The 14,533-nt window shown below is 35.7% G+C and overlaps 1 protein-coding gene across 3 annotated transcripts in view; it reads right to left on the minus strand.

The window, feature by feature from the left end:
* BCAR3 (BCAR3 adaptor protein, NSP family member) overlaps positions 1 to 14,533 on the minus strand; it is a 97,331-nt gene that overhangs the window by 72,021 nt on the left and 10,777 nt on the right. Inside the window, exon 1 of one of the 3 annotated variants that reach the window (XM_083847462.1) lies at positions 6,946 to 7,597. The exons of the other annotated variants lie outside the window; for them this stretch is intronic. The gene's annotated coding sequence lies outside the window, so the exon portion shown is untranslated. Of the gene's footprint in view, positions 1 to 6,945; positions 7,598 to 14,533 lie in introns of those variants that run through there. 3 annotated transcript variants of the gene reach the window in all.

The following is a 14,533-nucleotide window of genomic DNA, read 5'->3' on the forward strand; positions in this document are numbered from 1 at the left end:
ATACTGAATTTAAAATAGATTCAAAGACTGCTAATGACATTCCTTGTGCAATGATTCACATCAGCTATTTAAAATAAATGCATTCGTATGTACAGAGAATACAAATGCTTACAGTGGTTTTATGTAATTTTGGGTAAACCAGTAGAGAAGAAACAGCAACAGTCATCCTACATATTATCTGCTTAAGTTAATAAATTAGACCACTCCAAAGATACTATTGAGATTTGCTCAGTGCATACAATGCTGCTGGCATTATACAGTAATCACTCACGTAAACTGCGTTAAACTATTGTTAGGTTGTAAATGCACTTTCAAAAAATTTAATAATACATTTGCGTTTCCAATTTTGCTTTCTTCTGTGCTGAAAAAGCAAATAAAATTTTGCTTTGACATATAAATCAAAAAACTTGAATAAGAAATAAAAACTCAGGTATTTGGCTAACTTCAATGCATTTTTTAAATTTGTGTTTGAATTTATTTTTCCCTTTTTCCTTCTGCACAGACCTCACCAAAATTAATAATATAACAAAATCTCATAAACTAACATACAAACTAATATTTACGTATACTTTCCACTTCAAATCTGGAGATTTGTTGTCCACATCAAATGTGGAAATATCACGCCTACACTGACTGTGCACTTAGTATATTATAAGAGAACTTTACAATAGTTCAAGTATTTAGTTTCTGCACTTTCCTGAGATGTGAATAAAAACTGTAAAAGAATGAAGAAATGTATTCGTTTTCCAGTGGAATGTCTGAACACTGCTTCTCTGTTCTTTGTCAAATTCATTTGCATACTACAATTAGTCTTCAGTTGCTTTCATCTACGGTTAGACAGATGGCTGGTGGCATCACCGCTGAAGCCAGTTTAAGTAATTACCATCTATTACTAGCCTCTAGCCCTAGGTGCTTGTTTTGGCCTCGCGCTGATTTCTTTGCTGGGCCAGCACTAGCATTTACATAACCATGCAGTGAAGGGGATCAGAGACTTAATCAGGCAGAGAAAATGACTCAAAGGCTGTTACTTCAAGTCAGATCAGCCTCTTATTACTTCCTTCACTGTACAGCCATAGAAAAGCTTGTGCTGACACAAAGCAAGTAATGATGGCGAAGTGGTCAAACAACAAAAGTGTGAATCTGAGACCTTAAACCTGAGATAATACTTCTCTCAAACTCTGCTGCAGGTTACAGACCGCTTTGCCATATAGATCAGTCTGCATGTAAATATACACTCTTTTAGTCAGCCTTGTATTGTGGAATAAAGCAAGTGAGGAACAGATTTACTTATTTCTGCCGACTGTGTTGTGGAAACAATAACTACAGCATATGGATGGGGTAGGCAGCTTGGGAGCGGCAACATTTTAGTTAACATAATTGTCTGATTCAGTGCAAAAGTCAAGGCCCTTAAACAAGAGAAATAGTAAACCTGCATGGAAAACTTCAGTTCTAGTTTGTAATATGCAGGAGGTTTATTTCTTTTGCTCTAGAGCAACCCAAAAGTTGTGTAAATATTCTAAGACATGCGTGTTAAGCAGTCTCCTCTTAATGAGAAGTCAGGCTTGATTCAGATCTCTGTCTCTCTCCCCCATGGGAGTCTATGCAGAAGCTGTATTGCTGAAAAACTGTCCAAACACGCATTTTGCTAGAATCACATTCCACTCCATTTAATGAAAAGAGATGAGTAACTTTATAGATATTTAATATTGTAACTATAATTTTTCATTTAAATGATTTAAATAACAAACACATGCCTGATACAATTACAGTGTAAGGATATAATGCCAACTCCTCCTAGTGGAGGCACATCCAATACGGCAAAATTCAGAAAAACACAGATGTCCTAGGTATTAATACCAGGCTTTTGCTGGTACTGACTAGCTCTGCATTTTTTTCCTACCCTCTTTACTGATTTAAACTAGGCTCATGCAACTTTTCAGTACAATGGGCTTTTAAGGAAGATGAAAATGAAAATCACTTCATTTTCAAGTTTGCTGTTTGAATGGTTTTAACACTGGTAAGCATGAGCTATTTATATACATAAACAAGTATCAGGCTTTAAATCAGTTTATAATCTTTCACTGTGGAACTATGTCTCACCACTACCTCCCAAAATTTTGGGCCAGACTGATGTGATGTGAAGTAACTAATATGGGTTGTTAGTAACGAAGCCCTGTTGATTCACTTATGCTGAGTGTGCAGCCCTCTGGGGCTCCTTTTAGTTTCCTCTCTAACTCATACTTGGTATCAACTGCTCCAGGAGTGATTTCCATGTGAATGAATCCCCAGTGTTCACCTGCATAGACTACTCTGTTCCACCAACAGCACCTTGAAGGGCTCAAGCCATCACAGACACCCATGCTGTTTGGCCTGAACTAAAAGGAGCGTTTTTTGTAGTAATAGCTCAGAGTAGACAGAGATAGGAATATGCAGTATCACACAATGTACTCAGTAAACTTATCAATACTTCCATTCTTTTATTATAATCCTGTATTTGCTTCATGTTTTCTTGTTCAAGCTATCAGAATGAAAATATTTTTGGTAAAATTTTGACAAATTGTTGCGAAGGACTTAAGGACAGGAATTCTCTGAAAAGAAACCATTAGTGTAAATATTATTGGCAGACTAGGCACTGAAGTGGCACTTATTAACCTGAATTTTGCTAAATGTCTGACTGAACTAAAATCTATTACAGACTATACAGAAACAAACATAAAACATTAATCAATTTGCATATGTTGTTCTGGCCACTGTTAATGTAAAACATCTACAGAAAACCAATCGGGATTAAATATAGACAGACCCAGCGGCCACACAGCAAATTAAGATTATCACTCATAGATAATTAGTCTGAGTAGAAGTTAAAGACAAACAGTTTATTATGTCAGAGTAATTCAGTTATATGAAATATATCGATTTGGTTTTGCTCCTGTGATACAGTTCCGTTTCCCAGAGATTTCACAAACAATACCACAAACACTGAATTACTTTATCCTTATGTCAGATTTCAAACCAGCTATTTTCTGTTGGAAGGCACAGACTAGTCATCCTTCATTTACAAAACAGAAGTGCAACTTTCTCCACTTCATAACATCAATACATTTTGGTTAAGCAGAAGCTCTAAAACAGATGCAGCAGTACTTCACACAACTCACGTTCAATGGGGAATATAGTGCCACAGTTGTTTTGGGTTGCAAAAGTGTAAATGAGCTGAAAAGACAATCTACGCAAAGGAAATTTTTAAAATCTATTTAAAGCAGAGACCGAGACAACCACAATCTCTGAAAAACCTTAAGCAATGAATTACCAAAAGCTGTGGTGATACCCTGAGGTAATAAGTACCTCTGTATACTTACGTTCTTACATAATTTTAATAAGCCCAAGCTTGTTCTTTGAAGAGGCTGATATAATTTTGGTCTGATTCCACACAGATGTTCTTGCATTTAAATTGGCACAAACCTACTCCACTAGTGCAAATTAATTCAAAGAACTTTGAAAGTGTCACTTGGCTCTTGCTGACTTTAACACTATCTGACCTAGCATAGCCGCAACTCCCAGCTCTATGTCTAGAGTAGCTTTTATCCATCCTCCTGTAACTGGCATGAAGTTAGCCTGAATACTGTACTGTGTGTGCTTGTTGATTGACAGGAATGGTAGATGGTCATGACTGACGCAGATCGGATTTGCCTTGGCAGGTGATCAGACAGCAATCACGTGAATAAGTAATGATTAACTTAACACCTCAACAGAAAAGACTATTACAAATTTCTAATTAATTCAGTACGTGCATCATAGCAGACAGCTTGAAGACTAGGGCTCACTGTAATAGTATTTGTGATGCAGACTTTAGTTAAATAAATAAATACAATTAAGATCGTCGAGCACTTCAACAGAAAGCATTGATCCCTACAGCCTAGTAAGTTTTTCCTCTTTCTGTATGCCTGTGTGGTCTTTGCAGGTAGATGAGAAATCATTCTACCTGCACCTGAAGCCAACCAGAAGCAGCATGGCTGTTGGTAGTGCAATGCTGAACTTGAGCCAGTATATACACTGTTGAAAAGACTGCACAGCTGTTCCTCAGCTTGAACAGAGAGAACCTATCATGCATCTAACAGTAACAGACTGTAAATGCATGTGTCACGTAATCAGAAATCTGGTTAAAGCTGGCATGCTAAGTTACCCATGGGGAGAGGGGGCTCAAGAGAAAATGAAATTCCAACTGTGAATCCAAGCTACTGTTTCACTGTAGACAAGTCCAATTTCAAATGTTCTAGTCCAGCTCCTTTCAATTCTGCCACATCAACCCACAAGTTACTAACCTCCACTGTGCCAAGTCTACTGTTTGAGGGATAAAGGCTAAACTGGAAATAGTCCTCTTTTAGAAAACAAAGAAAACAACAGCTTCCCATAGCGTATTTGTTTGTTTTCAAATGTGCAGATCCAGGACCACTCGAATAGTTAAAGAACCTATCTCAAGTCCTTTAACTACTAGTTACTACTGCAGTAGGTTTCTGAAATGCTTTGCCATAGAATAGATCTGAACTCACCTCTTGTGCCCATCAGTATAGGAAAAAAATAGTAGGACTGCAGTGTTTTTTAATAAGACAGCTTATACACAATATTTGACTTGAAACACACACAACTCCTGAATTAGGCCCCACAATTTTGTTGTTGCTCTTGCTGTTTAATAACAGTACATACATTCTTTTTGTTTGCCTTCTGGTGCTTGAACTTTTATGGTAAATTTAGGTCTTTCAAGTTGCTCTACAGATTACGTAACTTTAGAAATTTTCATATGACCAAATAATTCTAGGAATTGAGTGCTATCTTATCTATCAAATTAGACTTGTGATAAAAATCAAACTGCCAGCACTACGATTAATGAAATAGAGCACAGGTGTGCATCTGCTACATTGTGGCCAATGGACAACTACATACTCTCTTCACAAATTGTGGTTCCTTATGCTCCTATGTTGCAGGCTATTGCTGTATAACACAAGAAAGCTGGATTATGTTGGCACTCCTCACGTGCTCCTGGGCTAAATCAATAATTTTAGTTTAAGATGCTGATAAACATGGTTTGAGCAAACACAGGTGATTTTGCATTAAAGTTGATTAGAAGAAAAATCTCAATTTATCTGAGCTTGGTTCCGTCCTCTTCTCCAATAGCCTAATTGTCTTTGGCCTCCCTACTCTGCAATGTGCCACCACTCTCATGTACATTTATTCTTACTGCTTGACTGCCCCAAACTTCTGAACTGTGTAGTTAGCAACAGGAATCATCTCTTCCTTCCTTCCTTCCATCTTCCTCTCCACTACTCTGGAACCGCAAGCCATCTAGGCACTCATTTTTGTTGACTTTCGTTTCACAATTTCAAGCACAACCCCTAATGTAAACTACTTCTATTTAAATAATGGATTAAGCGGAAAAGACACTAGCCAAAAACATTTCATAGTGGTTACGCACATAGGTTATAACCGTTCCAGTTATATACTGAATCTCACAAAACCAACAAACAGAATACTGGTGACAAAACACACTTAATGATAAGATCGAAAAGAACAGGAAATATAGATTGCTGCTAAGCCATGGTGCTTTCATTTTAATGTAAGAGGCTTATTTTGTAACTTTTTATAGTAAATTACTCTGAAATAAAAATATTTCTTCCTTACTAAATACAGCAGACAAATGATATTTTATTGGAAAAATTCATTATTTCTAAAACAGGTGAACAGCAAACAATTTCTACTACTTAAGATGTCTGCTTACCTAGCAAAGGTAACAAAATTACAGCTCTTCAGGAGGTTTAGAGCAGCTAATAACACATTAGTTGCTACATCCAGATATACTTAATCAAGCAGCATAAAAAGCAGTAACAGAAATAACTAACTTTGTCTGAAAGGAAAAATAATTTAGTTGAAAATTCAATGCCTCAGAAAGTAAAATCACTGTCCAATTTTATTCCTTTTTAAAATCAATTTATAATTACATGGGAAAAGAAAGAGTCCATTTCCTGAAGGTGATCAAAAAGCAGGCTTATTAAAATGAATTTTTGTATTTGGTGAGAATGATCTATAGAGCATTAGGCATGAGTTGCAACAAACGTAGTCTAACTAAATTCTATTTATGAATGCCTTTGCATACATGGCATTTAGAGCCATAGCTCACAAGAACAGGTAATTTGCATTGCGACAGCTACCAATAACAATAATTTCTGAGTAACATTAAAACTTGGGCTAAAAATTGCAACAGTTTAGAAGCTACTTTACAGGGTGCTCAGCTATAAAGGGTAGTATTGCTAGTAATCTCATCAACCATCTTACTAAGTCAATTATTTTGTAAGAGTCAAAGCTTTTACTTAATAAATTCTAGCATCTGATTGTGCACACAAAAAGCAACAACTTCCATTACATCTTTGGATCCAAATAGCTAGCTAGCTGAAATGTTACGATATTTGGTTTCTGTTTGGAGAAAACACTGATGGTGAGTCACGAATTTCCTTGAATCAACAGAATTTACTTGCAAAGATGCTACCAGTCATATCTTTGTGAACGCAGGGCAAGTCCCAAACAAAGAACCATTTCCTTTCCCTTTGAAGATATGGTAAAGGCAGTGCCAGGAATCCTATCACCAGATAAAAAGTACTACAGATAGATAACACAAAATGCTGAGCCAGTCTGAACTTGCTATGCCAATTCAAATTTGTTCAAAGTCTTTTTGATTAATTTTGTGGTAGCAAACTTTGTGCTTTATTAACTCTGTCTACATAACAGTTTTATTGGTCTTTCTGCAGATTGCCCAAAGGATTTTTTTTCCCATCCTTTCCTGTTTTTCTCCTACACCTTGAGCAGCAATACTGCATCCAAATCACGAACAACCTTTAGCTGAATAATTCAGGTTAGATTATCTTGATTTCTCAGGAACCACTGTTAAGCTTTCCTTACCTGCTGACTTCTGTACTGCAGCATTCCCAATACCAAGCTTCCGTCATCATCGTTACATGCACTGAGCCTCTTCATCAGAAGGCCTTCCAGCCTTGCCTCACCGTATTATGCAGGACATGCTGCAATAATACAGCATCCATGTCCAGGCAGGATAACCCCTACTGCTGTAGTACAGGACACCAGCAAGTGGAACCTTATTTCTTAAGTACAACTTAAAGGAACTCATGTGTGATTCAAAGCAAAGGTTATTGCTCTAGCCAGGCTCTGCATTTACACCAATATCAAAACACCTGTTGAGTGGCACAAGTGTAATCTCTGAGTTAAAAACTTAATGCATTTCAGGTGTAGCACTGGGCTTCCAGCAGCTGCACTACTTTGCTCTTGATTGTAAAACATCTGTTATCTTGCAATAACTGGATAAACTCCTCATCACAAATTGTATGCTGTAACAAGTAAAAAATGAAGGGAGTTCTTCAGTGCTTTTAAGAGTGTCAAACTCATGAAACTTTTCCTCTGGCATTTGTCTGAAGCTTTACATATTCTCTTTAGAAGAGGAAGAGGAGACAGAAACAACTCGTACATTGAACAATAGTAACAGCAGATCTGCTTTTATACGTTTGCTTTCATTTATATTTCACCAATTTCACAGAAGTTCTAAGTGTTAACAATACAATAGTAAATCTGCATGCAAAAGTAAAACATGCTTCTATGTCATCAGTTTCATTTTGTGGAAAACAACTAAAACAGAAACTAGCTTATCACCTGTCCTGGAAGACTAAAGGGGCCGAAGCTATCATTGGGGGTGGGGGGAAAGGGCTGTTCCCTCTTGGAACAAGAGGCTAAGCAAGTTTCAACACTGACAGAATTGCACTGTGAAACCTGAGGTTTATTAATACAAATATCTGTGTTCATCTTAAAAGTCACACTGACATTAACTGATATGCACAGAAATCTGATGAAAGTACACCAGTCCATAACACACTAGCCACTGTACTAAGTATGTGAACAAATGTCAAAAGCAGCTGTTAGATGAGTACATTAAAGTATCCCAAGTACAGTAAACTACAGTATACAGAAATAATTCCACAAGATGCTTAAAGTTATAAGGAAATTTTCTGCTCTCAGTTCTAATGGTATGATTGGGCATGGGTGTACAGAGCTTGTACACAGAAAGACAGTGGGATACCAGGCAAGAACACTGCACTTGAGGACTTCTGCCTCTTATCCATATGATAAATCACCCTGAGAGCTCTTCTTTCCTTCCCTCAACTGTTAAAGATGATTGATAGTTCCCAAACTTCAGGACAGAGTAATGAGAGAAGTTTCTTAAACTGTGTTTGCTAATCTTGATCCTTTCTAATTTTATTGCAGTCTTTCTGAAGTCCTTCTCTGCGTATAACTACTCTATTTTTCCCCCTCCTCAAACTAACTTGCCCTTTTAATTTTCATTTTCCATGTTACAGTTTCATGGACTCCTCCACTTCTAATGAAGTCTTTCTAGAAATATTTTCAAAAAGTAGGAAAAAACACCATAGTAATAAGAAAGGCATAGAGAAATGTGGAATGCAGCAAAGAGGAAGAGACAGAAAAGCTAAAAAAAAAATGGAAGGAAAAGACATGAAGAACATTTTAAGTTGAAGTTAGTAAAGAGAGCGAATAGAAAACAGGAATCTAGCACAGACCAAAGCAAAGATCTGTAAGCCTGTAGTCAAGCATGATTAGAGGAAAAAAAAAAAGTAAATTTAATAGAATTTTCTTTTTTTCTTTTTCAACCACCATTACATGAGCAGTAGTGCAGCTTTGCTAGAAGAAAAGTCTATAAACAAATTATTTGCTCTAGAAGTAGATCAACAATTGGCTAGATAATTGTTTTCCATTTTTAAATACAAAAAATCTCTCCATTGTTAAAAACAAAACAAAACCAAGAAAAAAGAAGAACAAGCCAATAACATACCTGAATTAGATCAGTTGGTATGCTGTCTGTTGACTGAAACCCTGTGAAGTAATGCCTTCTTTGATGCACTTTTTTGATATATTTAATTTCATTAGGTCTTAAGGGACAGTTAACAGCAGAGGTGTGGGCTTTGGTGGTTTTGTTGTTTTTGTTTTTTACAGGCATTAATATTCTGAACAGTTGTTACGTAAGGTAAGAAAAAGACAGGAAAGTAAACTATTGAAATACAATTTTCTGAATTCAGACAAGCAAGTGAATCATAAAATTCAAACTAACATATCAGTCTGCCTCAACCCACTGTGTGTCAGTGAGATTCAGGATTAAAAGTCTCCCCATTTTTAACCTTTTAACTGCTTAATGAATCATCAACATTTATGCCACTTTTTCCAGGTTATAGTATATCCACTGTGCCAGAAAGTTTCCAATGAATGGATTTTCACCTCTTACTGTTTTCCAGAATGACAAGCCATGCCATTTTATATTTGCTTTAGGTAAATGGTTTAAGATCCTTTTCCAAATGCAACAAAGCAGCAGTAAGTTCTGAACAGTCTGAAGCCAAAACTGGATTTAAAGTTTTGTTATTAGTTTAGAGCTAACAGTGGGAATAAAATAAGACTGGATTTCTAAAGAAGAAATCACAAAGATATCAGTCCTCAAAGACATGTGTGTATAACACCTCTAAAAGAAAGGCATCAAACAGAAATGGCAGGGGAAAATAGGGATTCTGGAGTATGGATTGATATTTCTAAAAATCATTTTCGTATTTAGTATTCAAACGTTTCCAATACAAAAGTTCCCAATTCATTCCAGGGAAAAGAGGTACTGTTACCAACATAGAAGGCCTCTGCAAGAATGGAATAGCATTTAGCATTTTAGAGAACTGTGTTACAGTCCAGTGTTACAGTCCATTAATGACAACAGCCCTCTGTACAGGTTAATGTCAGGCTTTCCACACATTCTTCTGTGCCAGCTTCATTGATGCTCCTTGACTCTCCTCCAACAGAGACAATTACCTCAGCTATCAGTCAGTGATATAAAGTGCACAGATGCACCAGCAAGCTCATACATTCAGCAGAATTCAAGGGGAACTTGAGCATAAAAATATTTATTCTAAATAATAATAGGTTTGAAAGTTACTAATCATAATTTACTCTAACAACATCAGTTAAAAATACAAACTATACTGATTATTGCCTTGCCATTTCTTGGATACTTAATTCAAGAAATGCCATTTGCAAAAGAGTTTATTCTATTCTCCCAAAACCTATGTCTGCACAGAGCATTCTGTAAAAACAGGGTTATATTATTTTCTTAGCAAGCTATCCAGACCTAAAAGGAGGTTTATAAATACAAGGCAGTTCTATGACATAATCCAGTTAGAGATAATTGCACAAAAGATCATTCTTTGCTACAAAATAAGTCTCATGAATTCCCACTAAAGACTGTTGAAATGGAGATTGTTCCTTACTCCGTTAACAAAATGTTCATCAGATCAGATTTGTATTTCTGGATCTTCAAAATGAACTTCACATGCAAATCAAAGTACTTACACTGTAAATATACACTTAAAACCAGAACCTACATGCAATTTCAATGGTCTTAATGAAATTACCCCCGCTTGGGTCTAATTACGAATTGAAATTGTTTTTAAATGAACATTTTTTAATAATTATGTATAAACTCTTATCAATATCTTATATGTAGTTAACAACAACAAAAAAATCTATTCCTACACAATTGGAAATCAAGATGCTTTATATGTGATAACAGTATTTATCTTCTTAAATGGCACCTGCCTTCATAAAAAGCAAGTCAAGAGAGAGGGAGAGAGAGGGAGAGAGAGGGAGAGTAGAGGGAGAGAAAAGAATTACTTTTCAGTCTGCTATAGCTTTTATATCGGTGTTACAATAATATATCAGATAGCCCCAGTTTCAACTGTTTGAGACAAGGAAAATACAAAAAGAGACCAAGCAAACTAAAAAGGAAGACAGTGTATTGAGAAAGCAAAATGCATTCATTAAAAATATACATCTTTCTTCTCATTCTAAAATATAAAATGCTGCTGCTGATGGAGAGCTTGAAAAGCATAGGTTTACAATATTCTGTAAATGTTAGCTGTTGTTCAAAACCATCCAACTTTTACTGACTCTCCAAAACTACTACCACTAGGTTGTATAGTTGCAAAAAATATTCATGCAACAGGGAGCTCCTATAGCAAGCCTAATAATGAGGGGATTAGAATAGAAAGTGAGAGCACTGGACTTTCTTTTCTGCCAACACAGTTCAAACCCCAAGCAAGAGGAGGATAAATGAGCCAGAGGGGCTTCATTCATTCTTCATCAAACAACACACCACAAAAGATCCATACATTATGCCAGGAAAATACTCAGCAAGAATGAGCAGCCTTGGAAACAGAAATTCTAGACTCAAAGTCTGGTTGAAGGTCACTGCTCTAACACTGACAAGTTCACTTGATTTGCATTTGATATATTGATACATAAAGGATTTTCTGAGTTGTTTACAATCTTTTATTTCCTGCAAATGATCTGAAGATAGAGGCCGATATTAATCTTTTTGATTTCATAGCTAGATGGAAGAGGACTAAAAGAAATGCTTCACATTATTGAAAGAGCTACTGAAGACATCAAACTTTTTTCTAATTTCTGTTAACTGAACTCTGTTAAATTAAAAAAATAACGTGTTTGTATAAAGGAAAACAGTCAGATTCAAAGTTTCCAGTGTCCTCACCAATACTTCCCTATATATTAATAAACCTACATCCAATCTGCTAGTTCAGATCATGTTTAATAGGTGTTACCTAACAGGATGATGATGAACTCATGTTTATTGATTTGCTAAAAAAAAAGAAAAAAAAACACTTTATTTCAAGACAAATCTATGCTACATTGATTTTTTTTTAATTCCATAATGCTCGAATCAAATGAGATTAGACATAGTTAAGAAAGCAGCACTAATCTGATGATACTACTCTAGCAAATAAAGTGACAGGCCTATTATTAAAAATATACAGAAAAGGCTCCAACAACGACTAGATTATTTTCCTTCTTTTCAGAAACCTGTTTATATGACATTGAGAGCTCTTAGCATGGCATCTAATTATCATTCCAAACATACAATCCACTGCGAAGGATTCTACAATCCTTACATAAGTTGGAGCTGTAATTTACTGCAGGAACTAATGCCGCACTTAGATATCTATCTTCAACACAAGTCAGGTAAGTGTCTAAACACTGGGACTATTTGATTGCAATCAGCTGCTAGGGCAGGAAAAAAAAGTGCATTAAATTAATGGTTGCATTTAAGAATTTTAGACTTAGCAGTTTATTATTTGAATTCAGTTTATTTCTGAGAGCAGCCAAAGAGGAAGACACAAAGAAGCATTTGCTTCTTTGCAAGCACTTGATCAAATGTGCTCACACACAGGAGACCTTCTCTAAGTATTCTTTAGCCAGAGACTTGTATCTTCCCCTGGCTGATTCATGAATTAAAACCAGCTTTAGAAATACACTGCAGTTCTTCAGCAGTAGGGACTATAAAGTCCGATATTTTTTACCAGATAATAAAATAAAATTAATAAGAAAAAAATATATGCCACTCAGAGTATCTTAAATGCTTTGCCATTCTAGGAACAAAGACAAAATTTCTCATTCCTTGAAGTCAGATTTCAAAGTCCCTAAAATGCTAGTGTCTCTGTCAATAGTACTTGCATTTTAGTTCCCCTTGTGTTGAAGCATGCTAGATGCAAGACTTGAAAAAGCGTGAACAGAGGAACGTGAATGGATCCTAAAGGCTTTGGCATGCACAAGGACTTCACTTAAATAAGGAAATTATAAAATTAATTGCACTATGAGGTCTTGCTAAGAACAACAAATGCATTTCACAGTTCTTATTACCAACTCCTTCCTTTCCTGGTAAGCATGGCACGTAGAAATAGGAATGAAATCCCCATGAACTAAAGACCGGATAAGCAAGGCGAGGACATGACATGAACTACTGCTGTAGCTACGCAAAGTTTGTGTGCATACTTAAACATTTTCTTTGGTGGTGCCAGACACTGGTGAGAAGAATGCATTGCTATCATCAAAAGGAAAACTGGAGCCAGGAGCATTCAGGTATTACACAATAATGGCGGTGAACACAAAAAAACAAGAAAAGGCTGAGGATCAAAACAGCAATGTTGAGAAAAGGCAAATTATGTATATAACGCTACTTTACTAGGAATTCATGGATACTGCATTGCACTTCATCACCCTCTGGTGTTGACTGGTGCTGAGAGTTAAAATTCAGAGAAAAAAAATCCACTCAGTAACATTACTAAATGTGAAGCCACTCCTGATGTACATAAAGAACTGGATTCTATTCTAAAGCACCAACTGGTGCTCCAAATCCAAGAAATACAGAAACACTAGAACCCCACCATGTAATTTATTCAAACAAAGGTTTCTTGCTATTATACCATCACTGTATTTTTGATAGTTTGGTGAAAGAGCTACTTCTTAGTATCTGTCTCTTTGCTTAAAATGAGTTGTTTACCATTAAAAGGCTTTTGCTTTCAGTTACGTATTTGGTAAAAAAAAAGTAGATCATTTTTGATGTAACATTAAAATGAAAAACTATTTAGCATGGCTCCCTTCATCATCCCTTACACAGAAATTCATGCTTGTGCCATGACTGCAACATTTTTCCAAGAGCAGAAACAAGTACAGTCATGTGAAACGAGCTCTAAGCAATACCGCTGTCAGTGGGAAAAACAGACAATGCACTAACATATTCTATTCCCGTATTTTTCCTCAAGCTTCTCCCTTATTTTTTCCCAATCCAGCTGCAAAGACGTGTTAAAATAAGATTAATTTTATCTTCCAAGTAATTTAGATAGATAAATTGACAAAAATGTAAAACAAATTCAAACATCTAAAAAACAAAACAATGCCCTAAACATTATACAATACAAGAAAGATTCCCTGCATTACTTAACTTGCAAGTTGTTAACACAATTATTTTTTACAATAAATGCAGATCATATACAATCTCCCTACAAACCTTTCTCTCTCAATATATTACATTATTGCAAAGAGGATTTTAATCTTATTCTTCATGGATTTTAGAAAACCTTTTATTATTACATAACAACATTTATTTTCATTCAGAGTTTTAAAAAGCATTGCTCACATAGTGAGGAGTAACTCCTACGACTTAGACCTAAGATTAAGATCTTTCTAAATTTTAATTCTACAAGAAGTTGAATAGGAAACATCTGCTAGCACTTCTAATTGTCTGTTATTAACCTGTGAGCACTATTCATAACAATAAAATGGTAATGATTAATAAAATATAAATAACAGTTTATACCATATAAGGAGGTTATCATGGTCTATTACGTAGGCTTAAAATGTAAAAGCTTTCTGGTAAAAGACACAACTTGAGAAGCCCTGTGCCCAATCAGCAGTCAGACCTCCCTAGGAGACAGCAGCTGATGAATCATAATGATGATAATTGAGCTGTAAGTTTGTTTTTATGTTATTGGCGGTTTTGTATGTGTTTGTTTCCTAAATGAGGAAGAAGCTGTATACTGTACTTCGTGAACTTCTTGACTTTCTTTTTTTGTTACTTTTC

The sequence above is a fragment of the Anser anser genome (assembly GCF_964211835.1).
Source record: "Anser anser genome assembly, chromosome: 8".
Classification (NCBI taxonomy): domain Eukaryota; kingdom Metazoa; phylum Chordata; class Aves; order Anseriformes; family Anatidae; genus Anser; species Anser anser.